General features: G+C 47.2%; 1 protein-coding gene and 1 long non-coding RNA gene across 4 annotated transcripts in view; one reads left to right on the forward strand and one right to left on the reverse strand.

Annotated features, from left to right (window-relative positions):
- LOC138299677 (uncharacterized) overlaps positions 1-7762 on the reverse strand; it is a 41098-nt gene extending 33336 nt beyond the window's left edge. For both annotated transcript variants that reach the window (XR_011204808.1, XR_011204807.1), the window contains exon 1: positions 7729-7762. This is a non-coding gene — a long non-coding RNA (uncharacterized lncRNA). The remainder of the gene's footprint in view (positions 1-7728) is intronic.
- The window catches only part of LOC138299676 (dehydrogenase/reductase SDR family member 1-like), a 235436-nt gene continuing 224959 nt past the window's right edge, over positions 7428-17904 (forward strand). The window contains exon 1 of one of the 2 annotated variants that reach the window (XM_069238149.1): positions 7428-7689. The gene's annotated coding sequence lies outside the window, so the exon portion shown is untranslated. Of the gene's footprint in view, positions 7690-7873; positions 7980-17904 lie in introns of those variants that run through there. The other variant, XM_069238150.1, reaches the window with a different exon arrangement.

The following is a 17904-nucleotide window of genomic DNA, read 5'->3' on the forward strand; positions in this document are numbered from 1 at the left end:
ACACCAATGGAGGATATACAGCCAATATTTCTTTGAAAAAAATTCTTCGATTTCCTGCTTCAACCCCCCTGAAACATAGCATCCAGTAGGCCCTATGTGTGCAGTCACCAGTAGGCTCCACTGCCAGCTCCTGTAGGCCAATTTAAGACCAATAGCACTGGAGAGTGATCAGAGTATGTTCTTGCAAGGTGTCTTACTTCCTTCACGCCATCATCTTGGCTATAATCTGGGAATCTATGGCGGACCAGCTATTGTGTACATCAGAATGGAACGTACTCTCTCTGGTTTCCCGGTTGAGCATCCTCCAGGGGTCAATCAAAGTGGTCTGTCATTATGTATTTGAAGTGTTTGGCAGTGTTGCTTGTGGTGGATGATGGGCCTGATCTGTCTTGTGCATCGTTTAATGCTACATTGAAATCTCCACCCCAGATCACCATACCTGGGCCAATTCCACTATGAGACCCCAAACCTTACCAGAAAAGGCTGGATTGACTGTATTCGACCCATAACAATTGGGTATAATTCCATGGCGGGACCCAAGATTGCCCCAAATAATGGGGTAGCGTCCGTGTTCATCGTTACTAGCAGCCTGGAGGCGAAAGGGATCCGTATAATTGTGATGATGCCAAGAGCAAAGAAAGAGTAGGCAGAGTACTGCCTGTATGCAGCCCATTTTGCAGCAAATGTTGGTCTCTGAGATGGCGTGAAGTGCGTCTCTTGCAGTAGTGCTATGTTTATGTTATGTCTTTCCAGATATGCTAAGATATGTCTGCGTTTCCTAGGGTCCCCAGGCCTCATATATTCCATGTCAAGCATCTCAATGTCTTCAACCGGGTGGGTGTTACTTGTGCTGGCTATGTGTTGGTTATTCACATGTCGCATGGAACTGATACCATGTTAAATGATCACTTGCTCCATCCTTGTGTCTATGCATACATTTCAGTCGTGTTCCTTGTATATTAAGAATAAAACATACAACTTCATACATTGTCCCCTGTCCCACCCACCTCCTGCTCTGACGGCCCAATTCTGGCATGTATATGTTGTCCTTCCCTTACCGTCAACCTTCCTTATCAAATTAGCACAGTAAGTTTAACAAACACAGAGGGGTAACCTGTGGGGGCTTCCAATTGCTAGACTGAGATACCCTCATTTACATAAGGGGTACCTGGGTGTGGTTGATAACATTAGCAGATTTCTCATAACTGAACATTGTGTAGCGGCATTCTAGTCCTTCGTGGCCTGCAGCTCAGGATATGGCAAGCGTAAATATGTGACCCTGTAGTAAGGCCTCATAATTGCTGTCAGTCTATGTCGAGGTAGGCAATACCGGCCTAGGTTGTGTTTCTTAGGAATCTTTTTTGTGGGTGTCTATATCCATGTTTCGTAGAAAGTCCTGGGCCTGCTGCAGGTTTGTGATTATTCAATATTTCCCCTTATAGCTGGCCTGCTGCAGGTTTGCGATTATTCAATCTTTCCCCTTATAGCTGACTCTTAATCGGGCAGGATACAGCATTCCATATGGAATCTGTGCCTGGTGTAGTTTCTGTTTCACGGTTGTGTACTTTCGTCTGGTTTCCTGCACCATAGGAATAAAGTCCAGGTAGATAGATATTGCATTTCCTTCAAAGCTCAGCATATGATGTTCTCGTGCTAGTCTTAGTGCTGTGTCTGTCCTTGTAGTTCAGGAGTCTCGCTATGATTAGGCATACAGTGGCCCCTGGAGGAGGTCGTTTTGCAAGCGATCCATCTGCTCTCTCCACCACAAATACTTTAGAGAAGGATTCATTGTCAAATAGCGCAAACAGGAGCTTCTCCACATAGTCCTCCTTATGTCCTGTATTTGTTGACTCAGGTATTCCCATGATTCGCAGGTTGTTGCACCTTGAACACGCTTCTAAATCTTCCTTTTTGTGGGTATGAGTTTTAGCACTTTGTCCATATTTGAGAGCTGCGCTTTTTGCGAGTTACCAGAGTCTTCAATCTGCGATATTCGCTGCTTGCCTTCTTGCAGCCTTCCATCATGTTTCTCCAGTTTTTGTGCCATCACATCAAGCCTAGAGCACACAGAGTCAATTTTCGATTCGATCGAAGCTAGACTTCCCTTCATCGCAACTTGTGTTTTCATATCTATCTCTTCTTGGGAGGTATCTGTTGACCGATCTTCACTGTCCAGTGCATTTTTGTGCACATGTCTTACTGTTTTGTGCTGTTCAAATTGCAGCTTGGCTTGTCTCCTCTCAGTTTTCCCCATATTGGCAATGATATAACCTGCCCACTCAGTGGGGCTTGGTCAGATGGTTTAACTGGAGCTTATTCTCTTATACCATAGTGCATTTGGGCAGCACAGCCTCTTTGCCAAACCCTTGTCTTCAGTGGTGATGCCTTCATACAAGTAGTGCTAATCCAGCAAAATATTCACTGTATTCTGCAAAGATCGTGTCGCATAATGGTTATCTGCTGATCATGTGGGCACCCAGCTTCTGTATATGCATGGAATCGTTTTGCGCTTTCACCGTCATGTAAAGGGGACACCTTACATTTATTTACTGTGTAGTTTAAGTCGCGTACTCAAAATTAAATGCTTGTCTCCACTCTACCTCCTTGGCTGTTGCTGGTTATAATTGGGTCTCTCCCCAGACCGGGTATAGAAGCAGATTATCTCGGCCTGCCAGCGCCAGACCAACCTGCGCCGATATGTGCCGGAACCGTGAGGTTACTTAGCTGTTCTCCTGGGCGTCTGTCGTTATCCTTCCGCAGTGTCCCCCTTTGATGTGTCTGTCTCGCTTTGCCAACTCCATCCAGAAGCCACTCCCGTCTCTGCTCTGATCTCATTGCACCAGGTATCACACGCCGCCTTCAGCAGTGGCCTAGACTCCCCATGTCCGCCAACTTAGTCATCCGGCGAGGCTGCTCTGTTTTTGTTTTTGGGGCCACCACAGCCTCACAGCGCCAGTTCGCCTGTCGTCCCTGACCGCAGAGTCTCAGTGAAGCAGGCTGCACCATTCCAAGATTAATTTGGACGCAATCTGTCACAGATTATGACATATTATGCTCCCAGGTCGCAGGAGCCTCACGTCTGGTCTGCCAATTGAGGTGAGACACAAACAGGTCTATTGAGAAAGGACCCCACTGAGCAGAAAGTGCTCGGAAAACTCTGGGGTGAAGCCTCCAATGGCTGTAATCTCTCAGGTGTCGCGAGTTCCAGTCGGCCACCAAGTTGCTGGCCCCTGGGAGGTACTCCGCAATGACTGAAATCCTGTGCTGACGGAAAAAGTGCCAAAATTCCTTGGCTATCTCCGCCAAAATGCAGCAACGAGTTCCCCCCAACTTGTTGACATATCTCATCGCCGAGATATTGTCCATGCGAAGGAGAACTCAACAGTTCGCCCTGAGAGGGGAGAGACTCCTGATCGCAAAAGAACCTGCTAGGAGTTCCAAACAATTGATGTGGAGATTCAGCTCCGTGTTGGACCATCTGCCCCCCTTGGACACAGATCCGCAACGGGCTCCCCAGCCCCAACGACTGGCATCGGACTCTTTCACTACATCCGGGAGAGAACTGAAAATAGCTCTGCCGTTCCAGGCTTCCATATGCTCCAACCACCAATTCATCTCTGCACGAGATTCCTCGGAAAGGAGCACCTGATCCGCATAACTGAGACCTCTTTGAAGATGGGAGATCTTTAAACGTTGAAGGGCTCCGTAATGAAGAGGGCCCGGAAAAACTGCTTGAATCGAAGAAGAAAGCAGGCCCACCATGTGGGCAATCCCCCTCAATGATACAGTCTGTCTGGATAACAGAGACCTCAACTCTCTCTTGATCGAATGAATCTTGCTTGGGGGAAGAAGCAACTGAGACTGTACCGGGTCTATCTGGAAACCCAGAAAATCCATTTGTTGAGACAGATGGACTTCTGGGAATTGATTATGAAACCCAGGTTCTGAAGCAGAGACACTGTGCATTCCAGATGAGAAAGTAGCAGGACTTGAGTCTGGGCCATGATCAGGATATCGTCTAGGTAAATTATTAGTCGAACCCCTTGAGAACGAAGGAATTCCACCACTGGACGCATCAACTTCGTGAAACACCAGGGGGCAGAAGACAGGCCAAAGGGAAGAATCTTGTATTCGTAATACTCGGTCTCCCACTGGAATTGAAGAAATCTCCGATGAGGAGGAAATATAGGAATGGTCAGGTAAGCGTCCTTTAGATCTAGAGGGACCATCCAGTCTCCCTCTTGGAGAATGTCTCTCAACAAATGAATGCCCTCCATTTTGAAATGACGATACAGTAAAAAAACGTTGAAGTCTTTTAAGTTTAGAACCAGGCAAGATCAGCCTCCTTTCTTGTCCACAAGAAACACTGGACTGACAAACCCTGAAGGGTGACGCAGTGCCTTGACGACGGCGCCCTTCTTTACCAAAGCCGATATTTCTGCCGAAATGAAATTGCGATCTAGAAGGGAAAAATATGTTGACCTGGGAGGGCACAGCTGAGACGGGGACTCGTAAAATTCTAGTTTGAACCCCTGCACGGTCTCTAAGACCAAAGCATCCGAAGAGATAAGACGCCATGCTTGCAGAAACCTATGAGTTCTGCCCCCCAACATTACATCTGAACTTACAACCAAGCTCACCTGTGGCTCCCGACTCCTGGGAGAAAGATTGATGGCCTTTGGATCTTCCCCTGCGGAATCTGCCCCGACCAGCTCTTGGTCTCGATGGATAGAAGGTAGAAGAGGAGGAGTCATACTCCTGAAACCTGCCTCTTCCTTGATGATAGTAACCACGTTGAGGGCCTTGCTGGTTGAAACAGCCGAAGGCACACCCTCTGTAGCGTCCGGCCCCTCTAAAAAGTGGACGTAGCACTCTTCCGATTGATCCTTGTGCCTTTTCCAGACTGGCGTAAGTACAAAACAAACTTAGAAAGCTCCTTTAGGAAGGGGGAACCAAACAGCAAACCCTGAGCCACGGGGCCCGATTCAGAGGAAGCAAGATCTGCCAATTTGGGGTCTAACTTCATCAACTCAGATCTGCGACGCTCAGAAAATATGGCGCAATTGGCATTGCCCAAGAAACAAAGTGCTCTTTGAGCCCAACCCACAAGAATGTCAGGGTTGATGGGCTCACCTGACTCCTTGGCCTGAAAAGCCAACTCCAAGATCTTTGTTAATGGACCTGAAACGTCCAAGAGCTTATCCTGACATCCGTGCCAGGCACGATCTATACCCTTCTTAGGGTCTTTTGCAGACTTCTTGAGAAAAGTGACTAGAGTAGGGTCTAGTTCAGGGGTCTCAGTTACCTTTGAGGGAAAATCCGGTCTGGGGCATTCAGACCTCAGCCTAGAGCGAACCTCCTTGTCAAAACTATGCCTAATGTGGGATTCCACATAATCCGCCACTTCAGGAGGTGGCAACCAAAGCGAAGCCTGGGATGCACAATGTCTTCCGGCTCGAATGTCATGACCTTGGGAGTAGGTGCCTCCTGATGATGAACTTTGTCCTTGCATTTGTGAGGGGGATCATCTCCCTGCTCGGAGGATTGATCAGAAGAAGAAGAAGCTGGGTCACTTACAGTTTCTTATGAGAGCCTGAATTATAACCATGCTCCCTTGCCATATTCCTGATAAGGGATTCAAGGTCCGCAGAATGCAGATTAGTATTCTGCTTAGAGGCTTGGGTGTTCGCCGGAAGGGGAGGTTCCCCAATGGGTTGGATGCCCGACGGGGCTACTCAGCCTTGTTGTTCCACAAATCCAAAAAGCTGGTGCTTAATGGGCTGGATAGCTTGGGCTAAAGCTTGATTAACAGTGCGTCAAGAGCATACACCAAGTCTTGTTCAAAGGAACCAGCCGGTTCATCCAGATAATACACATCTTCGGCTTGGTCTTCATAGCCAGCCATACTGTAAAACAGCAGATGAGCCCCAAAGGAGCAGTATTAATAATAACAGAAATAAAAGACCAAAAAGCAACATTTTTTTATTAGTACGTGGAAGGAGCTGCCCTGTGATTCTAAAAAACACCCTTAGTGCAGGCCCAGCCTGTGTAGGAATGTATTGCAACCCCAGAGTACAAGCACTGGGGTGTAGATGGGGAGCTTAGCCGGTAAGAAAAACTGATTGAGTTTGTAACAAAAAAATGCTCCAACAATGAGCCAGTAAATATATTAAATATTACTGAGGAAAGTCACCAATCAAAACTTTAAGTTCATACAGGAGACGTTCTTGCGCGAGCGCTCATTAATTAGGCCCCTGGGGAGGAGAAAGTTGCAGATGTTTGTAGAGAGGCTCCGGAAAGAGCACTCATTAATCAGGCCCCTGGGGAGAGAACAATAAGCTGGGCCCGGCTCCAGGAACACTCAGGACGTGAGCGCAATCCAATCAGCCCCCTGGGGCAAAGTAAACTTCTCAGCGACTCCACTAGAAGCGCAGGAAGATTTCTTGCCTTCAGGGCACGATGAAGCACTTTCCTAGGCCGGCACAGAGACGCGCAACACGGGCTGCTGCGTGGGCTCTGGCCGGACGGGACTCGTGCTGAACAGCGTGGTAATAAAAAATGCCTAAAATAACCGCCCATAAAAAGAGGACTGCGCGGAGACGCGCGAGTCCTCGCTCCCCTGCTCCCACTCCACCAAGTAAAAAGCGAGCCGAGCGGCTGGGAGGGAAAAACCGCTCCCAACACCAACAGAATAATACAACCACATGTAAAATAATATAAGAAGCACTTAACTGGCTGCGAAGCAGCAAAGAAAGAGGAGTGATTGGGTGTGAAGCAACACTTTATAGGCTTCCTCCTCTATGGTTATCACGTGACATATCTGTTATTGGGATATGTAGTATTTTGTTTTCCATGGTTTTCATTGGCTGCTGTGTTAAATAAAGCATGTAAAGAGAAGCATAATCTGAGCCTCCGGTCCTGACATAGAATTCAAATTCACTGTGGGACCCTTTTCCTGGTTGATATGCTTGTTGGAAAGAGGACGATTAATGGTTCCTCGCTGCTTTATACATATTAGTGTGCCGTGATTGGTAAAGGATGATGTCATGTGTGGACATTATGGGTATTGTAGTTTTATAAAAGTTACTTTTTTTTATTGGCTGCTGTGTGAAAATTCTTGACGCGCATGCTAGAGAATGTTATAGTCCCTCACTGCTTTTTTTAGGACTTGTCTCTGCCAACATTTTTCTCCATTTCCCTCTATTGGATTCTTTTCCCTTACAAGTATTTTAAATTATTTTAAGGCTATCAGTGCTGCACGTAGTCAGAGATGACGGCAAGATAAACAGAAAACCTTCAAACCTTTTCAGAGCCCCTGGTGTCTGTCCTTACCGTAGCAATTATATATATGTATTTCTAACAGCTGCTCTGCTCGGTGATCCGCTGCTTCTGTCTGGTTTTCTCGCAGCAGTACCGACGTGATCTCTCCTTTAGTGGGCGGGGCTACAGAAGATCAATAGTGCAGGGTTCCGAAGTATACTGTCGTTTGCGGTGGAATACCTACCAACTATTGCATAACTTCTTAGTTTGACTCTGGCAGGCAGCGGCAACTAAACTGTTTCTCACAATCGTCAGTTTTCCCGTCATCAGCAGAAGCCGAAGGGTTATCCAGGCTAGGAGTAGTCTGCTCGCAGGAGCCGAGGAGGTCCGAACATCAACAGTGCCCAAGGAGCGCTCTGCAAGTGTTAGGTAAGCGGCGCCCTGTTTATCACCTGCAGAAATACTTACTCCCACCGTCTCGCCCCTGCCCAGAGCTCTGCGCTTTCCTAGTTCCATGCGTGCGGCGCACCCAGTCCATGTTTTACTTTGCATTCTGTGATCGGTAGCCCTTCTAATCCCTTTATTAAAAAAAAAAAAAACAGGTCTGTAAGAGACAGATTGCAAAGAAAAAAATGCATTGGCCAGCAGAACTGCTCACACGTGGACCTTTGACACTTGAGGACTCCCGAGTTTTCTGGCAGGAGTTTTAGGCGAGTTCGGTAAGGTGTACTGTGCTCTCCGACAGGAACGGCTTTAGAACTGGTGGCGCCCTCGGTTTCACTCACTACCAACCGGCAAATGGGCCCCTCATCTTTCCATCGCTCCCCTTTCACATACATTCATGTGTTTTAAAGCACTTGCAAAGGCTGCCTTTACAGATCCACTCAGCTAGCCACATAAAATATAGGGACATATTTAAGAGCCCCTAGCGCCATTCTAACGCCACATTAGCGTCATTTTTTTAATGCTAATGTCGCGTTAGAAGGCCAAAAACACCGTGCCATTTTTACAAAGTGGTGCAATGCATGCATTGCGCCACTGTGATCACTTTGTGCTACATTATGCCTGCGCCAGGCATAATGTATGCAAATGTGGCATTCTACTGTTCGGGAGGGCCAAAAAATGGCGCAAAGAAATATGACAGATTTCTTTGTGTCACTTTTTGTCTGGCACTTTGAACGCCTGCTCTGAGCAGGCCTTAAAAGGATGCGTCTGTTGGTTGCAATGGGCCGTTGGGTGCTTTGCAGGATTAGCATCAGCAATTCTGACACTAGTCCCCTAACTAACGTCATGTAGCACCATATTTTAAATACAGCGCACACATGGTGGTGTTAGGGGAGCGCTAAGGGGTGCAAGAAAAGTGGTGCAGCACTGTGTGCAGCGCCACTTTTTTCAAATATGTCCCATAGGGGCATATTTAAGAGCCCCTAATGTCATTCTAACGCCACATTAGTGTAATATTTTTAAGCTAATGTGGCGTTAGAAGGCCAAAAACGATGTGCCATATTTACAAAGTGTTGTAACCCTTTGCGCTACATTAGGCCTGCGCCAGACATAATATATGCAAATGTGGCATTCTACTGTTAGGGAGGGCCAAAAAAATGGCGCAAAGAAATATGACAGATTTCTTTGAGTAATTTTTTTTCCAGCATTTTTAACGCCTGCTCAGAGCAGACATTAAAAGGAGGGTTCCATTGGTTACAATGGGCCTCTGGGTGCTTTCCAGGACCAGTGTCAACATTATCTATGCTAATCCTGCGAAGAGCTGGACTAGCATAAATTCTGACGCTAGTCCCCTAACTACCACCAGATTGCTCTGTATTTTAAATATGAAGCACACATGGTGGCGTTGGGGGAGGGGTGCTAAAGGGCGCAAGAAAAGTGGCGCAACATACCCCATAGAGCAGTGGCTGCTGCAATTAAATGTGTGAACAAGGAATATAGAGGCAGAGTAATCCTGAAGCCATCTCGGGTCTCTTCAAATCCAATTACAGGCACTCCCTGCCCCTTCAGCTCACTCCTGCAGATTTCTGCTCTTTCCCATTGTGATGCTTTTTCGTTTTTCTCTTACTCCGTCTTTCCTAATGTGTCTCTTTCTCGCAGTAAATGCTTGAGGCAGAAAAATAAGTACTGGCCCTCAAGAAAAAGTGCTGGTGCTATGCACCGGAAACAAGAAGCACAAATTAGGCATTGCCATAGGGGCATACTTAAGCGCCCCTAGTGCCATTCTAACGCCACATTAGTGTCATTTTTTTACACTAATGTGGCGTTAGAAGGCCAAAAACACTGCGCCATATTTACAAAGAGGCGCAATGCTGTAACCCTTTGTGCTACATTATGCCTGCGCCAGACATTATGTATGCAAAGGGGGCATCCCCCCATTAGGGGGGCCAAAAAATGACGCAAAGATATCTGTTAGATTTCTTTGTGCTATTTTTTTCTGGCACTTTTAAAGCCTGCTCAGAGCAGGCATTAAAAGGAGGCTTCCACTGGTTACAATGGGCTTTTGGGTGCTTTGCAAGATTAGCGTCAACATTTTTGACGCTAATCCTGCAAAACGCCGGACTAGCGTAGAAAAAAGTCTGACACTAGTCATATAACTATTGCCATGGTGCACTGTATTTTAAATATGACGCACATATGGTAGCATTAGGGGGGCGCTAAGGGGTGCAAGAAAAGTGGCGCTGCACTATGTGCAGCGCCACTTTTCTTGAATATGCCCCATAGTTCTGTTTTTTGAAGCAGGCATATTAACCCTCTATGCTACTTTATGTTGAGTCAAAGCTGCCACTAGGCAAAACTCCCATCTCTCTCTCTCTGTCTAGCAGGAACATTAATCACAAGAGTTATCTTGACATTTTCATTGTTTCTTGAAAGCTAAATGCACAAGGAACTTTTCAGCAGGTGCTTTTAAATTGCAAGTTTTGGACGTTATTGCTAAACACAGCACCCCCTGAGGTCAGCGCCCGTTGCGCTTGCACCCCTCGCAAGGCACAAAAGCCAGCCCTGCTCTCCGATAAAAGTATTTTTCCACCATGCGTCATACTGCACGTTTTCTTTGTATGCCAAGTACACAACGATGCTACATTTACTTAGAGGTGGGCAGTCCACTGAAAGCTCTAGCCGCATGCCTGGCTCTCACTCCGCTCAAGGTCCTCTTGGAACCTGGAGTCCAAAGCATGCAGTCTTTTAAAGGAAGGCAATGAGGCTAAGTTAGGAGCTACTGCTGTCTGACTGCCAATATAACACCGGGGCACTGGCTCAAAATTCTTGATTCTGGGCAAATTGCTTAATCTCTCATGCCTACCAAGAAAATGAATGTGTCCGTGTGGAACATAACTTGTACTCATGTAAAGCACTCCAATACCTTCGGGTAGAGTTTGTGATATATAAAACTGAAAAAAAGTTAAAAATAAAATAAGAAATAATCCAGCAGGGGTGTGGAATTCCTACAACCCTACGCCCAAGACATATTGTTTGTGTTCAAGGACATCACGTTTTCATGTTTATTATGTCCTTGGACACGTAACCCCCTGCAGCACAAATCCGTTGGTTGCCAGTTTACAGGGAAGGGAGCTGTCCACAGATGAGATAAAATGTGTGTCCTTGTGTTAATACTACTGAAATTTGTATTTCTGAGTCGTCGATGTAAAACTTTTATTATGAAGGTTAGCGCTCTAAATAAATGTTGTAAGCTCAGACTGCACTACTGACAGTGGTTCCACTAAGAAAAATGTGTAAACACATGTTTGAAAAGTTTAACAATATGAGGCTACGTGTAATATTCCCAGAATGGTTTCTGATCAGATACAAATATTTGCAGAAGCTTGTAAGCAAGATTGATTCCTTGCTTTCAAAATGAAATATTCAGAAAAAAATGCAACTGGGAAAAAATGTTTTTCGAAATTACTGTTAAATTTTATGACAAGACCGGAGACTCATATTATGCTATCTTTACTTGCTTAGCGCCCACAGTCAAGAAACATTGAACCAATCCCAAGGGCAAGCGAACAAGCAGCCAATGGGGAAAAAAACTGAATATATCATACATATCATACACCAATCAAACACGTAAGGTATACCAGTCTTGACCACAAGCAGCCCTCTCTTCTTGCTGCTCGCAGTGAAGATAAATATATTTTCCATTACATGCCAGATGTTATCTTACATCGCATATTGTGCAAGCTGCATTTCGTTCAAGTATTTACTGGTTTATTAAAGTTTCCTCTTGCTCTTCGTCACTTGGGGACGTTATTCTAAAGTTTTCAGGCTCCCCACCTGTTACCTCTTGGTTGACCTGGCTGTTCGAGCAGTAGCAGCACCATCCTCTTCCCCCCCCCCCCCACGCTTTGAGACCCTCTGAGGTGAGTAGTGCGCTTTACAAATTCCTGATTGATTGATTGGTGCTGGCCTTAACGGCTCCTGATGACCGCTCGCGTCTTGTTAATGATTCATTTCTACTTTCTGTCAGAGCGCGTAGTCTATGCGCTCTTTCCTTTCTCACGCCTTAAAATAATCGTTTTGCCACTCCAGCGGGGCCCTTCATTACGGAGCTCCAACTGCGTTGTAATAGCCTCTCTACAGTACTTCATTGGTATTTCATGTGAAAGTGCAGCCTTTTCTTCGGCCTGTCACGCCTCTCTTCATCGGCTTCAACATTTTGCCCCTCCCTTCCTCACTGAAATCTCCTCCCAGAACACTCTCCTTATTTTTTTTAACCTTTTCCTTACCAAAATGGATTTTTTATCGTTTTTAAATGTATCTAATGACAGTGAAGAGGAGTTTAAGATTAATTTAAATACATTTATTCAATCCTGTCGCCAAGGCGGTTTCAGCCTCAATGACCAAGGTTTCCAAGCAATTTGAGAATACTGTGTCATCTTTTATGTCACAGTCTAACCTGGCCCTATCGGGGGGGGGGGGAAGCAAAAAGCGCAAAGCCACAGTGGCTTCTCAAAATACCTAATCTAAATCTAATTCTGCGCTTTTGGATGGTGAGTCTTCCTCACAATTGATAGAGGACGACGTTCCTCACAGGCCTCCTAATCAGGAGGGGAAAAGTTCGGGCAGTAAACGAAAGTAAAAAACAAACATTTATCTCCTGCCCAAAAGATTGTGATTTCTACTATAAAAGACACAGATGATGATCTGGATGATCCTGATTCAGATGAGGATGCAGATGACACCCATAGTTCAGATTTCTGGTCTGGTCCTCCTCCTAAAAATCAAAAATGTTCTCTCTTGACAGATCCTTCTGATTCCAAAACAATTCTAGACTCAGATGGCAATCCCATGTTTGACCCTACATTGAACCACCATCCTAACTCCACGGAGTGGCTACCCTCAGACCATGTGGGAGATTACATTACTGCAATGTCTCTGCAAGGTCGCTCCCCCGCCCAGCGCCACCACCTCACCATTCCATTCCTTTTGTCTCTCCCTGCTCCATTCCACTTCCCCTGCGGCCCCTCCCACCTCCCTCCTCCACCTCACCGTTCCATTTCTATTGTCTCTCCCTGCTCCATTCCACTTCCACAGCCGCTGTGGCCCCTCCCGCCTCCCTCCTCCACCTGTCCTCTGTTTCTCTCTTTTTTCCCGCTGCTGCCTTCCCCTGCGGCCCCACCCCCCCCAGCCTTCCCATTCGTCCAGCCCTTCCTCCTCCCAGCTGCCACTCCCTCCCTCCCTCCCCCCTTTTTATGGAAGCCGCGGCGCGGTAACGAGGAGCAACCCTTGACCCTGCATTAGCAGGCAGGTCGCTCCCCACTCTTCCGCCCAGCACCACCACCTCACCGTTCCGTTACTTTTGTCTCTCCCTGCTCCATTCCACTTCCCCAGCCGCTGCGTCCCCTGCGTCCCCTCCCGCCTCCCTCCTCCACCTCACCGTTCCGTTCCTTTTGTCTCTCCCTGCTCCATTACACTTCCCCAGCCGCTGCGTCCCCTGCGGCCACTGCACCTCACCGTTCCGTTCCGTTCCTATTGTCTCTCCCTGTTCCATTCCACTTCGCCAACCGCTGCGGCCCCTCCCGCCTCCCTCCTCCACCTCTCCTCTGTTTCTCTCTTTTTTCCTGCTGCTGCCTTCCCCTGCGGCCCCACCCCCCCAGCCTTCCCATTCATCCAGCTCTCCCTCCTCCCAGCTGCCACTCCCTCCCTCCCCCCTTTTATGGAAGCCGCGGCGCGGTAATGAGGAGCAACCCTTGACCCTGCATTAGCAGGCAGGTCGCTCCCTGCTTCGCCGGCCAGTGCCACCCCCTCACCATTCCGTTCCTTTTGTCTCTCCCTGTTCCATTCCACTTCCCCAGCCGCTGTGTCCCCTGTGGCCCCTCCCGCCTCCCTCCTCCACCTCACCGTTCCGTTCCTTTTGTCTCTCTCTGCTCCATTCCATTTCCCCAGCCACTGCGTCCCCTGCGGCCCCTCCCGCCTCCCTGTTCCATTCCTATTGTCTCTCCCTGCTCCATTCCACTTCCCCATCCGCTGCGTCCCCTCTCCTCACTATCACTATCCTCTCCTACGCAGATGACACCCAACTCATCCTCTCCCTCATCCGCAACCCCACCACCACCAAAACCAACCTACACGCAGCTCTCTTCGACGCCGCCAACTGGATGACAACTAAACACCTAAAGCTTAACTCCAACAAAACCGAGATCATCATCTTCGGCCCCAACAAAACCATATGGGACGACTCCTGGTGGCCCACCGCCCTAGGACCAGCACCCACCCCCGCAAACCACGCACGCAACCTCGGCATCATCCTGGACCCCTCCCTCTCGATGACACAGCAAATCAATGCTCTTACCTCCTCCGGCTTCCTCACACTCCGCACTCTAAAAAAAAATCCTTCAAATGGATTCCCCCAGAGACCAGGAAGACAGTCACCTATGCACTCATCAGCAGCAAACTAGACTACGGTGACACCCTCTATGCCGGCACCACACTCAAACTCACACCCAAACTCCAGAGAATCCAGAACACAGCTGCGCGCCTCATCCTTGGCCTCCCCCGCCACGAAAGAAACTCACCACACCTCACCCTTCACTGGCTCCCCATAAACAAGAGAATCACATTCAAGATCCTCATCCACGCACACAAATCCCTCCACAACACCGGCCCGACATACCTCAACGAAAGAGTGAACTTTCACATTCCCACCCTCAACCTCCGATCAGCCAACCTCGCCCTAGCCACAGTCCCCCGCATCCAACGCATCACCACAGGTCCTTCTCCTACCTCGCCCCCAAAACCTGGAACTCCCTCCCCACCCACCTCCGCAAAACCAAAGACCTCCTGCTCTTCAGAAAAAACCTCAAAACATGGCTGTTTGAACAGTACCCTTCTGGCCCCCACCCCCACCAAGCACCTTGAGACCCTCACGGGTGAGTAGCGCACTATATAAATTTTTTTGATTGATCGCAAAACTACATTTGCCTTTGGACAAGCAAGTCAGATCTAAACTCCATTCCAAATGACCTAGACCTTATTTACCCCTACACATAACTTCTACTCCAGTTATTGACCCTTCTATAATTACCTTCTTTACCAAATTCGGAAAATACCTTTGTAAAGGAGCTGACAGAACTTGGTCTGTCTGCCAAGACAAAATGTTGGATATCGTTTGTCCTCGTTCCCGTATTTTTGACATGGGAGAAATTGCAAGACCGGAGAATAATGTTATAGATCCAAAGGAATTCTCTATGGGTTCAAAGAGCTTTCTGTCTCTTAGGCAATGCAAACTCAGCCATAACACATTAGAGACACAAAGGGTTACTTCTCAAGCTGGATTCCAAATTTGCCAACTTAGCTATTAGTCCAGGACCTAAAGCTGATGGCTTATTGTTTGGAGATTCCTTCATCAAGGAACTCAGCAGGTATGTCACTACGTTTGTTGCCCTGGACTAGGCTCAACAGTCACTTAAGGTTTTCAACAATCGTGTTTTTTCCAGGGCCGGTAGAGGAAGGAGCCGCTTTACCGGCTGCTTTACCAGATCACAAGGTTTCAAAAAGCTCCTCAAATTCTTTCCAACAAGAATATCACCTGCAATTCTACCCCCGATAACAAGAGGGTTCAGAGGTTGAAATCAGTCGAACTTTAGATCCCATCACCCAGCAAGTAAGTGTTCCTTTTGGCCATCTTTCCGTAGGGGGTTGCTTAAAATATTTTCTCCACAGATGGAAGAATATCACCTCAGATCCGTGGGATCTAAATACAGTTCAGGGCTATTCCATAGAACTCTACAAAAAACCTTTTCAAACATCTCTTCCCTTTCCCCTAACTTTCTCCTTAAGTATGTCCTCCCTAATTTCACAAGAAATTCAAATGCTCCTTCACAAACACGCAATTCAAATAACCCATCGACATCCAACGGGGTTTCTAAGTTCTATCTTCCTGGTTCAAAAGAAGAACAAGAAAATTAGGCTGGTCATAAATCTAAAACAGTTCAACTAATTTGTGGTGTATCGACATTTCAAAATGGAGACTATCTTACATCTCAGGGATGCTCTACTTCCGAACGATTGGATGGTCTCCAAGATACTTACCTCACTATTCTTATTCATCATCATCACAGAAAATTCTTACAATTTCAGTGGCAGAATCAAACTTATCAAAATCTCCTCTCTTCCTTTTGGTCTGTCATCAGCCCCCTGGTGTTTTACCAAATTAATGGAACCCGTGGTAAAATTGTAAATTAGCACTTGTATAGCGCACTACTCACCCGTTAAGGTCTCAAGGCGCTGTACTCATACCGCTATGGAACCCCTCCTGGCTTTTCCCTGTGAGGCGCCCACTCCTGAGCACCCCCAGGGTGAAGCCAGGCATCCAAGCGTTGTTGGGGCCGTTGTGGAGATTAAGCAAGCTATTGCCCAGAGTTGCAGAGTGGGACCCGTGAATTAGATTAGGCACCGAGGCGAGAATTATCGGGTCAAGGGGAATTGAGCCCAAGACCTGCCGAAGCGGGACTTGAACCCTGGTCTTGAGCCAGATCTCTGCTTCAGGGTCTGCCGCTCTAACCATTGAGCCACACTTCTCCACATTGAGCCACACTTCTCCACTGGCTCATCTCAGAGCTCAGGGCATCAGATTAATAAGTTACCTGGATGACATCCTCTTAATGAGTCAAAATCTTCATACTCTTCACAAACAAATCCATTATACCTCTTCTATCAAACCTAGGTTTTATAATAAACAGAGAAAAGTCTATTCTAACTGCTTCTCGAGTCATGGAGTTTCTCGGTTTTCTGGTAAACTACACAGAAGCTACTCTTCATCTGCCCCAGTCAAAAATAAATGCTATAAAATCAGAGAGAACCCAATATTTACACTTTCCTTCTCTCTCCGTTAGGTCTCTTGCAAGGATTGTAGGTCTACTTTCTTCTTCCATTCAAGCTATTTTTCCAGGATCTCTCCACTATCGGGCCCTTCAGGGGTTGAAAATTTGCCACCTCCACAGGGGTCTTGCCTACTCAGAATCCATCCCCCTGGATCAAGAATCCCGTATAGAACTTCAATGGTGGCTAGATCACCTGGATGCTTGGAACGGCAAGCCTACCTTTGTGTCAGCCCCAGATCTTGTGTTAGAATCCGATGCAAGCCCAACAGGTTGTGGCGCAAGTTGTGGACCTATATCGACTGGAGGTACATGGTCTCCACAGGAGGCTTTATTGCACATCAATTGGTTAGATATGCTTGCAGGCTTGTTTGCAATTAAAAGCTTTGCAAAGAACAAAGTTCACTGCTCTATCCTTCTACGGATGGACAATATCTCTGCCGTCAGGTACATCAGTCATCTGGATGGTACCAAATCCAAACCATTAGCAGAACTAGCAAAAAGTTTCTGGGAGTTCTGCCTCCAGAACAGAATATCAGTTCAACCAGAATACCTACCAGGAGATCGCAACTCGGTTGTGGATTGGTATTCCGCCACTTGTGCGATGCCAACAATTGGAAATTTCATCCACCTGTCCTCCATGCCCTTTCACAGAAATGGGGTCCTCTACACATAGATCTCTTTGCGTCCCGCCTAGTTCCCACCTTCCTCTCTTTTTCAGCAGGAGACTGGATCCCTAGCCTTAGCAACAGATGCCTTTTCTGCAGGACTGGTCCCAGTCAACAAACTACGCTTTCCCTCCTTTTCTGATGATCAACATGGTACTCGCCCAAGTGCGATGACAAAAAGCCATTCTGATCTTGGTGGTTCCCTTCTGGCAATCACAGGTTTGGAACCCTCCCCTCCTATGGACTTCTCAATTCTCGTCCCCTCCTTTCCCGATCTCCTTCTCAACCCTCAGGGTCTTCCTCACAACCTTGTCCACAACAACACACTTCATCTTTCAGCCTGGAAGGTCACAGGTCTTCCCTTACTTATCCAGGAGTTTCGGCTTATGGGCTACCGGCACAACGAAGGCATATAAATCAGCCTGCTCCATTTGGTCTAGCTGGTGCTTAGGAAAATCTTGCAAAGCCTTGTCAGTGGATATCTCTCTAATTGCTAACTTTCTGGCTTCTCAAGCCAGTTCAGGCAAATCTGATAGAACAGTCAACCTCTATCGTTCGGCCATTTCGATGAATCATCCTTTCCTTAACGGCAAGCCTGTTGGTGAACACCTTCTAATATGCCATCTGTTAAAGGGAGTAAAATTCTCTAATCC

This window comes from Pleurodeles waltl, chromosome 6 (assembly GCF_031143425.1).
Source record: "Pleurodeles waltl isolate 20211129_DDA chromosome 6, aPleWal1.hap1.20221129, whole genome shotgun sequence".
Taxonomy (NCBI): Eukaryota; Metazoa; Chordata; class Amphibia; order Caudata; family Salamandridae; genus Pleurodeles; species Pleurodeles waltl.